The sequence below is a fragment of the Pteronotus mesoamericanus genome, unplaced genomic scaffold (genome assembly GCF_021234165.1).
Source record: "Pteronotus mesoamericanus isolate MK-2021 breed Mesoamerican mustached bat unplaced genomic scaffold, CSHL_Meso_final scaffold_651, whole genome shotgun sequence".
NCBI lineage: Eukaryota > Metazoa > Chordata > Mammalia > Chiroptera > Mormoopidae > Pteronotus > Pteronotus mesoamericanus.
Genome location: NW_026555325.1, coordinates 35560282 through 35581258, shown reverse-complemented (window position 1 = coordinate 35581258; position 20977 = coordinate 35560282). Strand labels below are relative to the sequence as shown.

The window sequence follows — 20977 nt, the reverse complement described above, 5'->3', positions numbered from 1 at the left end:
CCACCTGAACCACCCTGGCAGGGCCAGAAATCTTTTAACTAGATTGTTAATCTTCAGGATTTGTTTATGAAAATAGCAATTCAATAACGATTAATAAAGCATAGCAGAACAAATAATTTCCAAACCCTGTTTGTGACCTTAATAGGACCTAAAAATGCTCTCTCATCGTAGGACATTATGGGAAGAAAAAGTATCTGCATGATGCATAAACTGTGTTATTGCTCTTCATGTGACAAGTTTGTGGAAAACAGCATATAATACCTGTGGTTTATATTCAGCTCTAACAAATTATTTCCAAAGATTAAATTACAGGCTAGCAAAACGAAATGGGCTACGTGGTCACTTCTTCATGGAATCATCTTCTAGTGGCAATTTTGAAATGCGCAAGTTCAGCTAATTGAAAACAGGAACAGTGATGCTCCTAAGAGATTTGCGAAGTAGCATTTGATGGTCTATAATACTGGTTATACAGAGCTATAGGTCTGAGAGTGTCTTCATTTGGGCTGCTGGCCTCTAAAGAATGATCTAATAAGTAAGAAACCTACAGCCACAAACTTCACTTTGGTAGATAAAGGTGTGCAAATGGTAGGTGAAAACAAGGCCAACAAAATGCCAGTTAAGCCCTAGATTCTCAAAGAGAGGGCTGGTTAACTGAGACTGATTATGACCAAAGTCCGCCACCAAAATAACAAATCAAAATGGATGTTCACTGTAATGTTGTTTGTTACGTAAACCAAACACCAAGCTGAGCAAAGATTCTTTTCCGTTTAACTTATTGATACTGACACACATCTACACATCCTGTGGCCAGACCCAACACATCCACATGCTCCACCCCTCACTGTCTTTTGGTTTATCTGAATCTAGTCACATTAATGCTCACCTGCAGTGCCTGTCCTCTGCAATGCCACACTTACTTGTTAGTCTGATCCATTAGTTCCACCTCAGCAACTTCTATTGTGTTTACCATTTATGCCAATGTTTCCTCAGATTTCATCCCATTTTTTATTACCAGCTTTACAAACTGTGTTATAATAAACACCACCTGTTCTATCATATACGTGAATACTTAGAAACTCTCTTAAATTGAATCTTTTCCTAAAATAAATGTATTTAAATAACTTGATATTGATGCTATAAATGGAAAATCAGCATTTGACAAAAAATAAAAAAAAAATGCACACATTTAGTAAACAGTAAAGCAAATCTGTAACTATTTAAGTAAAAAATATTTTCTCCATCTCGCAGTTTAAATGATCATGCGTATCATCATTTGTCTTGCCATAGAGTTCAAGGCAAATTCTACAGTGTCCTACGGTTTGGATTCCCAAAGTGTGGGCCCTGGATAAGCAGCCTTGAACACTGAAAGGAAAAGAAATCAACAGAGACAAGAGGGAAGGAGGGGGGGGGGGGGGGACAAGGAAGGGAAGGGGAAAGTCAAGGAACATACAGCAAGGACTCATGGACAAAACCAAAGGGGAAGAGCTGAGGGAGGGAAGGAGGGAGGGGGCAAGGGAAAGTGGTGGGGGGTTGGCAGAGACAAATGTATTTGAAAAAATAAATTAAAATAAAAAAAAAACTTGTTAGAAATGCAAATTCTTGGGCCTGCCTCAGGCAGACTGAGTCAGAAACTCTAGGACTAGAGCCCAGCAATCCGTATTTTATCAAGTCCTCCCAATGAATCTCCTGCAATGCCAAAGTTAGTGAACCACTGGGTTAAGGAATGGGTTTTACTGCGGAATTTCATAACTAAGGGACAGTGAGAAGCAGCAGATGATGGTTCCCTGTTATTCCCATCATCTCTCAGAGAGGTGCTGGGGCGGGTGTTGCTCTACACACAATGGGTCCGTAGCTAGCAGAGGGACCTTGCCCTGTTTTTGCTCGCTCTTCTTAAAAGGCAAGTATGAAAGCAAACCTGTCAGCAGGAAGACAAGGCAGTTTGGGTTTGGGCACCAGCTAATTCCAGGAGTTGTCTGGGAAAACTAGCTGCATAGCATGTGTGGGAAATTGCATCCATTCCTACCAGGGAGAAAGAGTCAACATTCCCATAAGAAACTAAGACATTCAGGCGCAGCCTCATCCCCGGGTGGAAGAAAGCGCTGCGCAGTCCCGGGGGCTCTCCGTGTGGGCAGGTACGAGGCCGCCCTCAGGGCCGCTTTACTCCTGCCCAGTGCACTCTCCCAGAGACGCCCGCTGTGTGCTTTGGAAAACAGCATATGCTTACATAGGTTTCTCTTTGGTATTACACTCAAACTGTTAAGCAGACTTTCTACTGGTATTTAATTTTCAAAACTTCTTGTGTTTTGTCCCCAAGCTCCTTTGTGTTTTCCTTTGCCTTCTCTGTGGCACTAAGGTAAATGAGAAAACTGAGGCACAGAGAAGTGATGTGATTTTTTCAAGTTCACACATTTAGTTAGTGTCAGACAGGGTGAAAATCCATGTCTTGATTCTTAATGGGGCATTCTTCCAACATTAAACCATAATCCATCAAAGTGGTTGCTTTATCAGACATGTAGGGCACATTTCCTTACACTCCACCCTTAACATCATGTAGAAGCATGTTATATATGAGGTTTCTTTAAATTTACTACAGTGTTCCCCCCCTAGAAGTATTTACCAAGTGTTTATATTGCCTATGGAGGAAAGTTATTTATAAGTAACTTATAAAGAGGACTTACTTGACCGGCCAAGATGATTTTTCTTCTGAATTACATCCTAATATGTATAGCTTTCTTGCTCTCAGCTTATTCCGCTTGGAGCTATACCCAGCACAATTTACGTCTATGAACTGCTGAACATTTAAGCAAATTAAGTGTCCAAAAAATCAAACACAAATTGTTTCTTGGTGATTTATGCCTTCATAAAGCAAAACACATACAGTGTGCAGAGCACAGGCCAGATTTATAGCTCCACTGGTTACGGAAAATGAATAGACATCTTCTAGAGAATGAGTCGAGAATTGCGCATGTGTGTTTAATTCTTGACCATGGAGATTTTTCCCCAATGATATTTATCTTACAAATCATCTTCAATGCTAATATGCAATGTAAGCTGAGAATGGGGAAGATGTACAAGGATTCTGGATGGAGATTTAGAAGCCAATGACCTTAGACCTAAAACAGTCAAGCAAATGAACAACCCTGGATGTTCCACCTCTACCCTCACACCCTCAGGTTATGCCACCCTTTCTTATCAGTGTTAGCTAAGTAATTTCACTGTAACGTTGAAAGACAGAAAGTGAGAAAATAAATCAAGAGTGCCAGAGTAGCCCTGGCCAGTGTGGCTCAGTTGGTTGGAGCATTGTCCCACTCCCCTAAAGGTCGCAGGCTCGATTTCTGGTTAGGACACATGCCTGGGTTACAGGTTCAGTCCCCAGATGGGGTGTATAAGGCAACTGCTTGATGCTTCTCTCTCATATCGATGTTTCTCTCCCTCTCTTCACCTCTCTCTAAAATCAATAAGCATGTTCTCGGGTGAGGATAAGAAAACAAAAAGAGTGCCAGATAAACCAAAAAGGCTAATAGTTGATTCAAATCTTTACTGAAATATTTCTAGGGCCCCATGGCATTTCCAGATAAAGTGACCAAGTGAAAGCATAGTACAGGGACAAAGCATGTGCATTGAAGTTAGAGGGACAGCTTTGAATCTCAACCTTTCCACTTATTGGCTGTGAGCACCAGCTTTCCTTATCTGTAAATGGGGACTAACAATATCTGCTTAATTGTTGCATGATAGGTGGCCTCTAAGATAGCTCCCTATGATCCCCATTCTCTTCCTGGGCTTCGCATGTTCCTCTTGAGTATGGACTGAACCTAGTGACTCACTTCTAGTGCATAGAAGATGGCAAAAGTGTTGGTGCCATTTCCAAACTTCATTTACCAAAAGACTCAGTTCTGTCTTGTACGCCCTTTCTTGCTCCCTTTGATGAAAGCCAGCTCTCATGTTGTGAGCTGCCCTGTGAGAAATCCAGGTGGCAAGAAACTAAGGGAGGCCTCAAGCCGACAACCAGCAAAAAACTGAGGCCCTTGGTTCAACTGCCCAGAATGAACTAAGTCTTGCCAACAACTACATGAGTGAGGTTGGATGTGGATCCTACTGGTTGATCCTTAAATTAATGGGGAATAGATACCTTGATGTTAGCCTAGGAGAGGCACTAAAGTTCACACGAAGATTCCTGACCCACAAAACTGTGAGAAAATAAATGTTTGTTGTTTTAAGTTGCTACATTTGGGAGGTTTTTGTTATGCAATAATAGATAACTAATACAGGTTGTAAAGGAATCAGCACAGTACTTAGCAGGTATTATATTTTTTGTAAAGGATGGCTATTGTTACTGATGGCTTTGTGCACATACAGATTACATATGGATAAATTAATCTTTTTACTTCCCTCTAGGCTTCTAAATAAAGAATGTTTGGGACCACAAATTGTCTGTGTTAATTAGTGGACATTGTTTTAGCCTAAAATAATGAACATCATGGCTTCTGGAAAAGCCAAGTTTATGGAAGTAGCATAAAATAGAAAGTCACCTTTTTAGTTGAGAGGCACTGCCTTACAATCTGTCCCAATCCTGAGGTGCTCTGGGGTAAATTAGTCCCATCTGAGCTGTAGAATTTAGACATTTTAACTACAATTCACTGTGGCTAAAATCTCAGGTAGCTGCAAAAGACTCAATCTTGTGGAATCCGTTTAATTAAAGACCTGACATTCAGCTCTTACACCGTGTTTTCTTTTGAAGAAAAGCCAAAATATAATTGAGTTCTGGACAAACCAAAAATATTTCAATCCAAATTCAGGTTGGTTGGTTGTTGTTCTAAAACTCAAGTGAAATTTATCCCCCCCAAAATAACCAAAGATATGAAAATAGACTTATGTATAAGGATGTTCATTGCAGCATTACTTATAGACATGAGAAAAAATGGGAGACAATGTAAATGTTCAACAATGTGCCTAGCTGAATGATTTGTAGTGTGTTCATACATTGGAATACTATGAGGCTATTAAACATACTTTATAGGTATATTTACTAAGCTGGGAAAATGCTCATATTGTTGAGTATTAAAATGGCTATAAAATAATTTAAATGGTGCAATCCAAGTTTTGAAGGAAGAAAGTATAATTGCTTGCACAAGTGTGTGATTGAGTTTTCCTAGCCTTTCCTCTTTTCTAACATTTCTGCCCAACAACACACACAGTTTATTTTCATTTCCTGCCAAAGAAAGTCTTGTTACAATTGCTGTTGTTATTGTTGTCAAAAACAGAGAAGTACAGGAAAAAACAAAGGAAGAGGGAAGGGAATTTGCAAAGAGAGTCATTTCATTTACATAATGGGGGAGGAGGGAAGGGAAAGGAGCAATAACAGTGAAGAGGTCTTAAGGCAGTCCTGGAGCTTTTGAAACTGTGCTTCTTAGCTGCCAACCTCTGAAAGATGAACCACTGGGTTACAGTTTTATAAGTATGACATATGAACAGAAAAAAAAAACCCCAGAAAAATACCCCTTTGTTATTCTCTAGCAAGTGTGTAATACTCTCTCTGTACTCCAATGCCACTTCTCCCCCAAAAGAAGTCTAAGTTAAAGGCAAGTGGGTATACATTGAGCCCTGCTGCCAAGGGCTATTCTTCAGTGTAAGGAAGAAAGCGTTTAAACAAGTTACTGTGGACTGTGACCTAATCCTGAATTCATCTGTTTTCTGACCCGAGGTTTGTGCAAGAAGACTAATGATGCCTCCTTCATGGGAGGTGCTCTGCACAGAAAGGCCCAGGGCAGAGCCGCCTGGAGCAGCTCACCCCTGGGCCCTGTGAAGAATTCCTCCTCTTCTCTTTGTTGTGCTCTTCCTTTGGTGTGTGCTTCTCTTTGCTTGTTGCGTATCTTTACTCATCAGCCAAATATATACTCTGGCAATGCATCTCAGCTGAGCAGCAGGACCAATGAATCAGAATCTGATTGTATCTGGGGATTTTAATCAAACACAGATTCTGATTCAGTAGGTCTGGGGTGGGGCCTGAGGTTCTGCAATTCTACTGAGCTTCCAGGTGAGGTCAGTGCAGCTGGTCTGTGGATAACATCTCGAGTGTCAAGATGTATGAGAATCAAGATTAGGATGTGAGCATAAAGGAAATGGACCTCGAAGGCTGCCCCAACCTGCATTTAGTATTGACCTTGGACTAAATGCACAAAAGGAGTCTTTGTGATTCTGTGTCATCAGTCTAAAGGTTCTAAATGAGAGTGTAGCTTTTAAACCTTATAATAATGAATAGTGCTTTTCTCCTGGAGTGTCTGCCTTACATAGTTTCTTCAGTAACAGGCTTGCAGCGGAAGTCAGATGATTCAGTGATAAAGTGGTAACCTCCAGCTAGTGGAATCATATAGATGCTTTTAATTTCCTTTTTTTATGCTGCTGCTTTCTTGTTTTCTCTAATAAATATATATTACTTCTTAATTGAAAAAAATCAAGGTAACATTTCTTATTTGTTATTGAAGAATCTCTTTGGTTTTTATTGGCAAAGTGTAGATTATTTTGTTTCTTAGAAAATGTCATGTTCTTCATGTTTTTTTATGATCTTTGATTTCTGCAAGCAGCTAATGATTGGCTAGGAAATAAGGACAACAAGTAGAATGGCACTGGTTCTGCTTGACAAAGAAGAGACTCAAAAGGAGTTTTCAGCACTATCAGAGTTAAGTCCAGAGAGGACAGGGCCTGTTTATTTATTTTTCCCTATTAAGGAAAGCAGGAAAGATCAGTTTGTATTTCAGCAGAAGAATTGAGATCAGCATTGGAAAATCATTTCCCAGTGGTAAATATTCTTAAATAGAAAAGGGAATTATCAAGGGAGAATTGTAATCTCTATCCTTGCAGACCTTTAAGAAAATCTATATGTGTAAGTTATCAAATTTGTAGATGATGTATGAGATATATAAAATCCCAAAATGATATATTCTTCTCACATTATCATATTTGGGCTATTTCCATTTGCCAAAAATTAGAATGAAGTTAAGGGGTGCAAATCAATGCTAGTAATCAAAGGAAAAATGTAGTTAGAATTCCAACTGCTATAAATAGCTTAAAGAATGCAACCCAAAAGCAAATATAAGTGATTTTTGGTTAACCACAGCTTGGGATTACCCACACACTGCTCTATTAGTACAAGTAATTGAAAATTGACTCTGTAATCAATCCCCATTTCTTTGATTTAATTCAGGTGAATTCCTCACCAGGGCCAGGGGAATATACTCCATGGCTTTCCAAAGCCTCTTGTGTGGCCTGAAGGATCTTTGGTTATGATTTTGAAAGATGGCATATTATTGACACAGCAAAATTATTCAAGGCAGAGTAGTTAAATTTACCCCTTTGATACCAATATACTTTCATTAAAATTTAAATAAACTTTTAATTTTATTGAATCAGTATGAAATCTATATGTAAGTTGCTTTGGTCTTTCTGGGATCTTACGAAAGACTGAAAAAATAATACATTTTCCTAAGGATCTGATTACCGTGATGAGGACCATCCTAAGTGTGGGCAGTGGTGCGTCACAGTACACACCGACCCACCGTCTTCTCCATCTCATCACAGATCTGATTTCTGTGGGGGATCCCGTCTCAGGGACAAGAACCACCGTCTACCACTCTCAAGGATAACACTTGAGAGCCATGTTTTTTACTTACTTCCCTTCATATGCCACACCCCTTTAATTACTAAGCCCAGCCAATACTGTCTCAAGTATTTCTTCAGTCCATTCTCTTCTCTCTCTCTCCACAATCTGGTCAGGCGTATTTGGTCATCTGAGTCATTTTCCAGTTCCCTAATGGGTCTCTTCTTCTAGGCTCAACATCATTCCCTGCCACCCCAATCCAGACTATCTTTGTCAGCCACATTTGCCCCTTCTATACAGCAAGTCTGATGGTGCCACGCCCTGGCTTTAACCTCATCAATGAAAGACTACATGTTATGTGATTCCATGTCTACAGACAGAACATAGATTAGTGGCTGCCTAGGACTGAGAAAACCCGAGGAAAATGGGGAGAGGCTACTAATAGGTATAGGGTTTTTTGGGGGGGTTGTGAAAATGTTCTAAAATTGTTTGTATCGATGGTTGGACAACTCGGAATATATTAAAAGCTATTAAATTGTGCACTGTAAATAGGCGAATCATATGGTATATAAATTGTATCTTCAAAAATGTTATTTAAAAAACTTCATTGGCTCCCCATTGTTCTTTATATAAAGCCCAAGATTTCTGACAGGGCCTATGAGGCTCTCGAGTTACCCTCAGCCCCACCCCTTATGCAAGCCCTATGCCCATGTACCCTAACCACACTGATTTCTTTGGGTCCCTTAAACTTGACATTCTCTCTCTTGCCTGTAGATTACTGCACGTGTTGTTCCCTCTGTCATGTGTCCCATTCCAATCCCCACAGCTTTCACCTGGGTAATTTTACGTCTCTTCAGTGCTCAGTTTCTTACTTACTCTAGGAAGCTTTTCTGCATCTTGCTATTGGGATGCCACTTTTGCGAGCCCCCGGAAATCTTCACTTATCATATAGATGTGCGTTTGCTTATTTTCTTTTCTAAATCCTAACTATAAGTTCAGTGAGGCATCAGGGACAGTGTCTATTGTGATCTCTCAGAGCCTAATATGGTACCTGGCTCATACGGATACTAAATAAATAAATGGAATGAAGGAATGATATATTGAAGTTTTTTTTTTCAAAGACTATCATTTTTTTTTAACTTTCCCACTAGGATTATGTAGCCATTATGAGGCTGAATCAATGAACCATAATATATACGTGTTGCTTCTATTTCTTCACCAGCTCTATATCAGAAGCTTATTGTAAGCTTCATAATTGTAATGAATTCCATTTTAAAAGTTACCAGAAGGCTCTAAATTTAGTAATTGGCAATTACTAAAGCCAATGAGGAACTATTTTTTTTAGTTTTCATTTTCTCTGATTTGTTTGTAGCCATAGATGTTGTCTTCTTCTACCTAAGCCAGTGATTCTCACAGTGTGGTCCCAGGACCAGCAGCAGCAAAACCTAGGACTGTGTAGAAATGCAAATTGTCAGGGCTCACCCAACACCCACTGAGTCAGAAACTCTGGTGGGTGGAGCTCGGCAATCTCTTTTGACAAAGCACTCCAGGCGATTCTGATGCACACTGAAGTCTGAGAACCACTGTCCCAAACTAATTTGCTTTGGTGCGCTTGACTTCCATTGTCACAGCAAGAGGCAGAGCCATCCAGGCAGCAAGCTCCCACGGCTGCTCCTAAACCAAGCGAACTCCCAAAAGCTTTGTAATTCCTAGCATATGGTTTTCCTTTCACACAAGCTACCAGGTGGTACAGGTTAGGCAATATGGATTTTTGAACATACAGTTTATTTTCCCTGACCACACCCACAATGGTGGCAAAAATAACAGGCTTACTTAAGAAAGTCTCAAGTTGACAAACTCAGCATAGCCCCTTTATTTATAATTCAAATTAATCTTTAAAAAAGAATCTTATCCTTTGTGCTCTGCATAAATCTCCCTCAAATTCCTTCCCAGGCCGTCACAGAGGGTGGGGTTAGCTGGATCACAGGCAGCTCTGTTCCTGATCCTGGGTTGCTTTACTTTACTTATATTTGGTTTTATATTTACTTATATTTGGTAAAGTGCCGTGGACAAAAGGAAGCCCTTCAGGTGGTACCATCAGGCAGAGTAGCCTGTGCTGTTGAGTTCAGCTGGACTCTTCTTCACTTGACTAAATTCAGCAGAGTGGTATGATAGAAGCACCCACTTCTACCTTTATGAAAATTTATCTTCCCTTGACCTTTGTAATGGTGGTTTTCTTCCTACATTGACCACTTTTATGCTAGTTCTTCTCTCTCCTAAGGTTTAATTAGATTTCCATTTTTTATCCATATACATTCTGTTTTAGAGAAGTCATACATTTGACAATTACCTCTATGTAAATGATTCACAAAACTATATTTCTAGTTCTCATTTCTGACAAATTTCAAATCCATAAAGACAATTATCTGAGGGATATTTCCAATGAAATGTTTTATGATTTCTTCAAATTCTCAAATCAAGCTTATCTTTTTTCCTAACCTATTCCATTATGTCAGCATCACTTTTCAGTTAACCAAACTTGAAAATTAGAGTTGTCCTTGAACATCCTATCAATTTCCATGTTCACTACTCCTCTCCATTGTAACTTTAGTCACAAAGATATCCTAACACTTCTTTGCCTTTGTTATTTTTCCATAACCCTAACCCAAATTCATTCTAGTTCAGTGTTGCCATTTTACTTCCTTGCTCAAAAATTCTCAGCGGTTGTCCATAGTCTAAAGATAAAAATCCAAAGCCTTTTGTCTGACATTCAAGAGACCTTGTGAATTTGGTCAGAGCTCCAACCTCGGCATCCACCATTACCAGCACAATCTCTCTGCTCCTATCTGAGGGGTCTGCTGCTTGTTACACAGCTACCGTCATCACACCAAGCAAGAGCAGAAGACAGCAGCAAACATTTACTGAGGGTTTACGATGTGTGAGGAATCATGTTAAATGCCTCGAATTTATCATTCCTTTTAATCTTCACAACAGCCTTATCGTTATCATGCTATTGTCATCTTCATTATGAAGATAAGAAAACCAAGAATTATAAAGAGTTAAGTGATTTACTCATGTTCAGATAGCTAGTAATTGGTGGAGATCCAAGTTGAATCTAGATCTATCTATGCCAATAGACTGCGAATTCCATGAAAGTAAAGACTGCTTACTTTATCCAGTGCATAGCTCAATGCCTGATCCATATAATCAATAAATATTCTTAACAGATATTAAATGAATTTCAAATTCCATCCTCATAACTGCTGTGTTCCCTCACTCTTATAGTCCTCTATATTTTTGTTCACTCCTATTTTAATTCATTATTTTATCCTGTTCGCTCTATTTTGAATATTCATATTGTCATCTCTGTCTTTCTAAATCGTACCCCATTTTCAAGGTACTCATAAAGTCCTGCATATTTCACAAATCTTTCCCCAGGACACCAGTTCTTCCCTGAATTCCTAGAGGAATTATATTATTTTCTACTCATTTGCTTTTCATCATATTTTACTTTGTGTGATTCCTTAACTTTCTGTATTTTTTTTCACCTGCAGGAAATTACAGTACCTTTAGAAGAGAGACTGCACTAACCTTCAGTAAATTAGCAGAGTTAAATGAACGGATCCTAGAAAGTCAAAGACAGTTAACCAAAGTCTTCTAAATGGAGAAAGCAATTTGCTCAAAACTGTGATTCTCTGACATTTGAATCTTTATTTATGACTCATAGTACATAGTTAGGGCAATGCTAATGACGTAGCAGATAAACCCAAGAATTTCAATGGCTTAACACAATGGAAATTTTTTTTTCACTCACTTAACAATCCATTGAAGGTGAATGTCTTTCCTCTGCTTACTGATTCCATCCTATAGGTCTCTATCCTCACAATGGGAGAGAAGGTTGAGAAAGAGGGCAAAGAAGGTCCACCTTCTTATTTGCCTTTGCTTTGAAGGAACATATCACTTTGGCTTATATTTGAGAAGAGCCAGTCATATGGTCCCTCCTAGATACAGGAGATGGAGAAATGCAACTCTGTGGCTGGCCAGCTATTTAATAGCAACAATGTCCTCAAAGGAGAAGGGTGGATGTTTGTAGACTTAGACACAAGTGGTTACTTAAGATTTCTTATTTCCAGGAATAATAATGTATATTTGAATCAACCTTTTTAAAAACTCAACACATTTGTTTTCTGAATCCCAGTCCATTGGACTCCAAACATTTCAAATATAATCCACAAACAGTGTTTTGAAAAGTACACAAATAGATGGACATTAACATATTTGTTTTAATGATGTTAATCTTAAAGCAATATGCTTGTCCACTCCCTCTAAAACATATCCTAAAAGCAGCTGCAAAGGAGTCAATGATGAAATAGTACATGCCTCTCTAATTTTTAAGGCATTTTATTTCCTTCTAGATCATTGGAAGCAAGCTGAAAACCAAATTATAGAACTTGTAGAGCTTAGAATAGCCTCAGAGACCACCAAACCTCAGTAGTTGCCACATTTTCTATCCCTGAGGCCCTCCTTTATTGTTCTTGATTACCTCCTCCAAGCCCCATATTGCAAAAGATGTTTGACTTTCAGATTTTATTTAAGGAATAAAAATAGCATATATTTACTGAGTGCTAACCATAAGCAAAACATGTACAAAGCATTCTATGTTATTATATTTAAGTCTCACAGGAACTTAGTGGAATAGGTATGATAATTCCTATTTTAAAAATAAAGATATTAAAGTTCAAAGAGATGAGGTTGACTTACCTGAAGTAAGTGTAAGGCGGAGCATTTGACAGGAAAGGTCACAGGATTTGAACCCAAGTCTAACACTAAAGCTCAAGTTCTTTATCATTCTACTGTACTGCCTTTCTAATTAGGTAATATTTATTTTTTTCCTTGAGTTTTAATTAGCATATGTTGATAACATTCTAATCAAATTCAAAGAAATTGGGTGAACACAACCTAAGTGTCCATTAGCAGATGAATAGATAAATATGCTGTGATATATACACATAAAATGGAATATTTTTAGATCACAAGAAGGAATGAAGTTCTGATATATGCTACAACATGGGTGAATCTTGAAAATGTTATGTGGAGTGAAATAAACCAGATACAAAGGGACAAGTATTGCATGATTCCACTTGTATAAAATATCCAGAATAGGCAAATGTGTAGAGCTAGAACAGAGATTAGAGGTCACCAGATGCTGGGGAGAAGAGACAAGGGGAAGGTTTTGCTTAATGGGAGCAAAGTTTCTGTTTGAGGTGATGAAAAAGTATTAGGAATAGATAGTGGTAGTGATTGCACAGGAGTGTGAATGTAATTAATGCCACAGAATTATACATTTAAAATGGTTAAAATGGTAAATTTTATATTAAATATATTTCTCACATGAAAAAGAAATTGGATTTTTGGTTTACTTATAAAACTGATTGTGTGTACCTAGGACTTCAGTTTCTCTGTTTCTGTGAGTTTTTGAAATATAAAATAGGTTTCATGTAGATGTTATATTGGTTGGTCTCCAAGTACCCACACAGGGCAATGTGAGAACAAGGACAGCCTCTCACAAACATACACCTTAATGATGGCAGAAAAAAATGGGTCTCCTGACTCCCAGTTACACATTATTCTACACAGCCTACATAACAAATGCACAAAATAGTGCATTTAATCATTAAGTGCATTTAATCATGAATCCAATATGAATCATTGGATTCATATTGGTAAATGGCTCTCTAGCCCTTCTCCCTGGGGACAGAGAGCCAAGGACATAGCCAGCCCGGGTGGCACCCACCCTACCCGTCCACCACTTTCCAGAAAAGCATGGGGGAAAATATGGAGAGGAGATCAAGAGGAGACATAGAGCCTGATCGGTTGGTTAGGCATCATTCCACAAAGTGAAAGGCTCCTGGTTCAGTTCCCGGTCAGGGCACATGCCTGGGTTGCAGGTTTGGTCCCCAGTCCGGGCACATATAAGAGGTAACTGATTGATGTTTCTCTTTCACATTGCTATTTCTCTCCCTCTCTTTCTCCCTCCATTCTCCAATCTCTAAAAATGAATAAACAAATTTTTTTCAATTAAAAAGAGAGATGTTGCAGCAAAGAAGAAAGTCATAGTTATCAGAAAAGACGAGGAGAGGTGAAAAAATGTGCATATGATGAGACAGAGAAGGGACTAGCCAATGCCAGGCCTTCCTCCTATTCTGCAGAGCATAGCACAGGGCTAGAGAGTGAGTACTTGGTGGGAAAAGCCACTGATTATTGTATAAGGTAAGGCACTTCAGGCATTTAATTCACAGACTTTGGGGCTCAGAGGGCTTTAGATTCCTCAAAGAATTCCTCTGTCTCTCTCTCTTCTTCCCTCCTTACCTTTCTTGTTCTTGTCCTTCTCCCCCTTCCCTCTGACCTGTCCCTCCTTCTTTCCTTATCTTCTGTTACATGATAGAGTACTTTTACACTTTGAGGCCACTTTTTCCTTACTGGTAATGAGAGAAGAGAGTATGACCAGGAAGGGGAGGATGTTCAGAGATGTCTGAGCAGGATATGTGGATCTTTGTTTACAAGAGAAGGACAAAGGTATAGCAACACAGGTATTCCACCCTCTCTCTTGTATTTCTATGCTACCTCCAACTTTTCTCTCTTTTTTTATTGTTTTGTAATTACTTGTGCCTGTATGACCAAGCCTTGATAATTCCCAACTTTGTCTTCCACAAGAGTATCATTTATTGATTCCTGCCTACTTGCCCTCAAATCCCATACTCTGAAAGTTCTGCGTTGCAAGCCCTTAAGGTCTGGGGCAACATTTTAATCATCTTTGTATTCCTGGCATCTAGGAAAACGCAGGACACTCAACTCATGTCTGTCAACTGTGTGAATGAATAAATGTAAATTGTCTGAACAAAGTGGTAAGCCACATAGTTGGTTTTATGCAAGGCTGATTAAGGGCACAACAGGTTGGAATTCTTAAATAAGGAGTATCCCAGGATTCAGAAATATCAGATACCAACAGAATCAAGGGAGTTTCCAGTTCCCCTTAAGTTTAGTGATGTGGTTTCACAGCATAGAGAGGAGTAAAGCTTTGCTGCCGTCCTGTGGAACAATATTGACTCAGTACTATTTATGCTGAAACTTCCATGAATAGTCACAGAGGATGAGAAAGTTAATAACCAGCATAGTAGTTAGAAAGCATAGTAGACTTTCTAAACATGGGGGAAAAGAAAATTAAAATTTGAAAAGCTGCTGTAAAGGCGATAGACCATTTTAATTATTTTCAAATCAGCATCAAAGTAAAGGGGCTGCTCTTTTTGAAAGGGGCTAGATGGATAAATCAGAAAGCCGAAGTGGAGGGAGTACTTGGGAAGGTACATTGGTGAACTTTTCCCCACACATCGTTCTTCAGAAGGCTCTGGTTCTAGCTTCATCCCATGGCCTGCAAGGGTGCTGGTCTAGGCTCAAGCCTGTGTCAGCTGGGCCCAGCAGTGGTGCTTCGACACTCAACTGGGCTTTGCCAGGACCAAGAGCACTGTATCCAGGCTCTGGCACCTACAACGACAGTCCGCCAGCTACAAAGAAACTAGTGTGCCTCTGCCACCTTTTGTGCCAAATTGGAAAGCCCTAGATCTGCCCTCTGTACCACAGCCACCACCCCTTTGGTTTCTGCAGGTCCCTGGGAATGGGTGAAATCCTCAGAAAGGTGCTTGTGTTCTCTCTTCACCCACTGAGCTGGAGGAGGAGGTGAGAGATAAAGGGAGACAATGGGAAAATGATGTTCTAAGCCTAAATTGTGCTAGCATGAGATTTTTAGAAACTTTTTTAAAAATAAAAACAAGACAATAAAAGGGGGCCCATGGGGTAGGGATTTTTTTTTTTTTTTGGAAAACATCCATTTTAGTAATGTCTGTAAAATATAAACCACCTAAAAACAGCTAGTGAACTGCAGTTACATGACGTTTTAATTCCACTTAAGGACTAAGATTTCAACAGCACTGAGTGTGAGAGAATGCTGCTTTACCTCCTCTTAGTCCCCCTCTGATTTTTTTTAATTTTAACTCTGCTTATGCCAATCTGTTTGTAAAGTTCGACCTGTCCTTCCTAATGGTTGTGACTAAAAGCGGGGGTCCAACCTTTCATTATTGCTCTGGTGATAGTATCAAGTGCTCCAAACATGGATAACCTCAAATTTCTTACGACACATAGATGTAACATGGGGAAAAGCATATTAAGCTGGAAAAGAAGAATAGAGAGTAAGAGAGGGTTAAAATAGGAAACCATGGTCTTCTGACAATCGCTTGGAGCTGCTTTTTGGATCCACTTTGTATTATTTTTTTTCCCTGTCCATTTAAATGTAAACCAGGCAAGCTCTGTGTCTCCAGGAAGCTTTTTCCCTTTAAAGAGCTCTTTACTATTTAAACAGATACTGCATAGATACTTCAGTGCAGAGCCCACATAAAATCCCATATTAGGGATGATACCAAACTTAAAGAATGTTGTAAAATGAGAATGGAAAAAAATGTACAAAATGAATTCCTGCCCATTTACATGCTTTCCGTCAGGCTACTAGATACCAAGCCTCTGTCTTTGTGTTAACACTGCAGATTAGGTCAAGTTTTTACCCCTCTGAGCTCTTTTCCTGTAAATGACGGGTTTTGATGTGAAACAAGCAACATGTCAAAGCGAGTTGAAAGATGTAGGCATTTTATGCCATGTCACAATGACAGGCCGGTGAATATTTGGGCCATTAGGGGCTTATTAGTGAATAAATGACCAGATGGTTCAGTGATGCAAGGAGATGGACAGAGCTGGATGCTCCTAATCAGCACTGTCTGTACTCGATGTCAAATCACATGACACAGTAACCCATGGATACCAAGGAAGAGTTACCATTAGCAAGTCAATTTGATATCTGGGTGGTGTAAACAGACTTATAACCACACTCCAGGGCTGCCTCTGTTTTGAGGAAGGACAATACAGTAGAATATTAAAAGATACACACACACACAATAAACTCTAATTGTTATTTGGTAATTATACAAAGAATTCCTATCTTAGTCCTCCCTTTTATCCTTAAGAAAGGAATGATGCCTAGATGCACAAGAAAAGCAATTGTCAAAAATAAAGAAGTCAAATTGAGAGTACATTCTGAGTAAAAGACATGAAATAATAACTTTCAGCAGAGCGGGCCATTAGCGAAAAGATGCAGAGTGCTCTTTTTCTCTCTGTGATAGTAGGTGAAATACAAATTTTAGGCACAGAGCACAAACTACAAACATACTATTTGCCTTTGCATACTGCATACTTTCCAAATGTTGATCACCTTAACAGCCACCTTGGGTTTTTCCCACAGGAACATTGAAAAGTTTTTTCTTAATTTTTTATTTGTTGATTTTAGAGAGAGGAGAGAAGGGGAGAGAGAACAAAATTTGTTATTTCACTTACTTATGCATTTATTGGTTGATTCTTGTATGTGCCCTGATGAGGGATCGAACCCACAACTTTGGCATATGGGGATGATGCTTTAACTGACTGAGCTACCCGGCCAGGGCTAGAAAAGTATTTTTGAAGGAGAGTGCACATTTCTTTTCTCCTCCATCATTTTCAGCATTTTTAGACTGACAAGTATTCCTTGCATGGTGAACACCCCCAACTACTACTGAAGAAAACACTCACTCCTTTTAAAACCTGAGGAAGAAACAGGTTGTAAATAAACTCTTACTTCCATATTCTATCAGAAACGAGTGGGTTTGAGGGCACAGATTCAATGCATTATGAGTCTCTGATGGGAAGTGTTGACAAGCGTTTCCTTGCAAGACCATCATTTAAAGCAATTCAGTTTTAAGGGAGTGGAAACTAAATGATATTACAGTAAATTTTCTCTTTGAATAACACCTATTGTTTGTATAACATTTTTCATTCGCAAAGCACGTCATGATTAGTGCCTCTTTTAATTTTCTTTTTAGGCGAGTATTATTAGTTTTTAAAATAAATCCTTGGGCATCTACAATGTGTATCTACTGCTGGACAGGATGCAGAAGATTCACAGTTGCACTAAATGAGGCTTTTAAATGAGTACTATGTAATATTTGATGGCTAAAAAAAGATTATATGTAATATACATGTTACGAAAAATAACTTAAAAAGTTGACATCTGCGATCCCACCATCTAGTATAGGAACCAGAACATTTTTAATAATGTTAAAGCTATGAATGTGCCCATCTCGGATCAGCAGCCCACACACTCACCTCTCTCTACCCTGCCCCTCACACAGGTAACTGCGATCTGGGTTCCAATTTGATCATTGCCTTACAATTCAAAAATAATTTGACCTCACAGGCCTCTATTTCTAAACAAGATTTTTTTAAAATTTGCTTGTTTTCTCCATTTATAAAAAAATGATATCACACTCTCTATGTTCTCCTGGGAATTGCTCATTTTTACTCAACAATAGATTTAAAATTTAACCATGTTGTTTGATATGGCTGAAGTTCATTCAGGTTCACTATTTTCTTATGTTTCATAGTGTGAATATTCCACAATTGATGCCTCCATTTGCCTGTGTGTAGACCTTTGGCTTGTTTCCAATTTGGGGCTATTACAAATAATGCTGCAGTGGACATTCTTGTAGGTAAATACTGGTGTACATATGCACACATTTCTCTAGATGTGCAGTTTCTGGGTCATGGAGTGAATACACATTCACATTAACAAGATAATGTCAAACTATTTTCCAAAATTTGACCAATTTACACTCCGACCAATAGTGTATGAGGAACATTCTCTTTGTTCTACATCCTTACCGATACTTATTATTTTAATCTTGCCAATCTAGTGGATGTATAGTCAACCTTAACAGCCACCCTAAGAAGTAGTAATTATTATCTATATTTTACAGATAAGTCTCAAAATCAGGTAACTAGTGACTAGTATATTCAAGACTTGAACATAACCTCCGCCTTACAAACAAACCCAGAGTTCTTTTACTATCCCACATTGTCTTTCTCATCTAAATCCCCATTGACTCATGCTCCAAATTTGTAAGCACAGTTGACATTCCAGAACAGTACTGTGTTCAATTCAGGGCTCAGCCACTTGGTAGCTAAGCAATTTGGGTAAATTACTTAATCTCTTTGTGCCACTCGGTTTACTACGGCAAGAACAAGCTGGAATTTGCCATTTACCCAGCACCCCCATGTGTCCACAGCCGTGGTGGAGCCCTACAACTCCATCCTGACCACCTACACGACCCTGGAACAGTCCGATTGTGCCTTCATGGTGGACAACGAAGCCATCTACGACACCTGTCGGTGCAACCTGGACTTGAGCGGCCCATGAATACCAACCTCAATCGTCTGACTGGGCAGATCATGTCCTCCATCACCGCCTCCCTGAGCTTCGACGGGGTCCTGAAAGTGGATGTGATGGAATTCCAGACCAACTTGGTGTCCTACCCCCGCATCCGCTCCCCCCTGGCCACCCACACCCCGGTCATTTCAGCTCAGAAGGCCTACCAGGAGCAGCTGTTCGTGGCCAAGATCAACACCTGCTTCAAGCCAGCCAACCAGATGGTCAAGGGCAACCCTCACCAGGGCAAGTACATGCCTGCTGCATGCTGTATCGCGGGTACGTGGTCCCGAAAGCCGTCAACGCGGCCATCGCCACCGTCAAGACCAAGCACACCACCTAGTTTGTGTATTGCTGCCGAACGAGATTTAAGGTGGACATCAACAACCAGCCTCCTACCGTTGTCCCTGGGGGGAGACCTGGCCAAGGTGCAGAGGGCTGTGTGCATGCTGAGCAACACCACCACCATCACCGAGGCCTGGGCCCGCCTGGGCCGTAAGTTCGATCTCATGTACGCAGAGCGAGCATTCGTGCACCGGTACGTGGGGGAGGACATGTAGGAAGGGGAGTCCTCCAGGCCCGGAGGAACTGGCAGCTCTGGAGAAAGATTATGAAGAAGTGGGCATGGATTCTGTGGAGGGAAGGCCGAAGAAGGGGAAGAATACTGAATGGGAGAGTTGTGCTGGCGCCCATCCCTTGTATTACTACCCCCATAACACTACAAGGTATGTTTACCTATTAAAGTTTCTGTATTGAGACAAAGAAGTTATCATCTCTATAAAACAGTAGTAATAACAACACCTATTTTATATGATTATTTATTATATATTGCATTAGGTTGCAAGAGTTATTTCTCACACACACGCACAATTAACTAGATATTTAAATAAACACACATTCCAAATTCCAACCACACTGGGTAGAATTCAGTATATTTGCTCTCATCAAAATGCCACCTTCTTCTTTTTTTATGCAAATAGTTTTTTTTTATTAACTACCTTGAACTTCCATGTTGTGGGCTGGCAAACATGCTTTTGTTTCATATGTATTTACATTAAAACATAGAAAAGAACCTTTTAACTTTAGTACCATAGTGACTTGATACCAGTACAATCAGTTTAAAAGCTTTTTAATACATGTATTTTTGAAGGCTAGGCGATATCCAAAGTCTTGTAGAGTACTTAATTGAGTTAGTGTGTATATATTCCTATGAGTGACAATGTAATGTTTTGTCTCTTCATTAGGCTGTTTCTAGTTTTAATCACAACTATTCATATTAATGTGAATATTAAAAAAACAGATTAAGTGATGTGTTTTGGTGAATTTATGTTATTCAAATGCTGCTTTTTTAAGAGTCTGTAATGTTAAACCTGAGGTCAGTGGAACCTGATGTGCTTCAGAATTTAGTATTTTTCCATTTAAAAAATTAACAGTATATACTTACTGCATATTACATGACCTCCACAGCAAGACCTGGGAACCACCCAATACACACATGAAAATTTCTGCAGCAAAACATATGGATAGGCACATATAAAGGGGTTTTCAGGGACCACAAATAGCGTCACGTTGGTTTAGGTCAAGCAGGATAACAGCAGATTTGTGGAAATGCTTAGTGTCTTCGCAGATTTTTGGATTATAGAATTATGGGTTAAAATTGTGGGCCTATAATTTTTTAAAGTGTGGAAATTTGAATTTGTAAATCCTTGGTCCCTAATATTATAGATTTTATCCACACGATGGTGTATCTTACTCACACTTCATTCCTTCATCTCCACAAAAAAACTGTACTGGTCATGGTGCATTGGCACTTAGTTTAACAAGCTAGTGATTATCCTATTTGCCTGTGGTCATGGAATGTATAACTAATCCTAGAAGAGGCATAGCTGAATCTTAACAAATAATAAAACCTATTCCAAAAATTAAGAATTGGGATTTTTTATTTAAGAGACTTATAAAGTATTCTCAACTGGGGAGGGGGCGTAAATTGCCTATAGTTTCAAAATACATTTTTTCAAATTTTAGAGTTTTGATAATCTTTACTA

General features: G+C 39.2%; 1 pseudogene; it reads left to right on the top strand.

Moving 5' to 3' along the window:
* Positions 1-16258: 16258 nt before the first annotated feature.
* The window catches only part of LOC129061904 (tubulin alpha chain-like), a 124209-nt pseudogene continuing 119490 nt past the window's right edge, over positions 16259-20977 (top strand).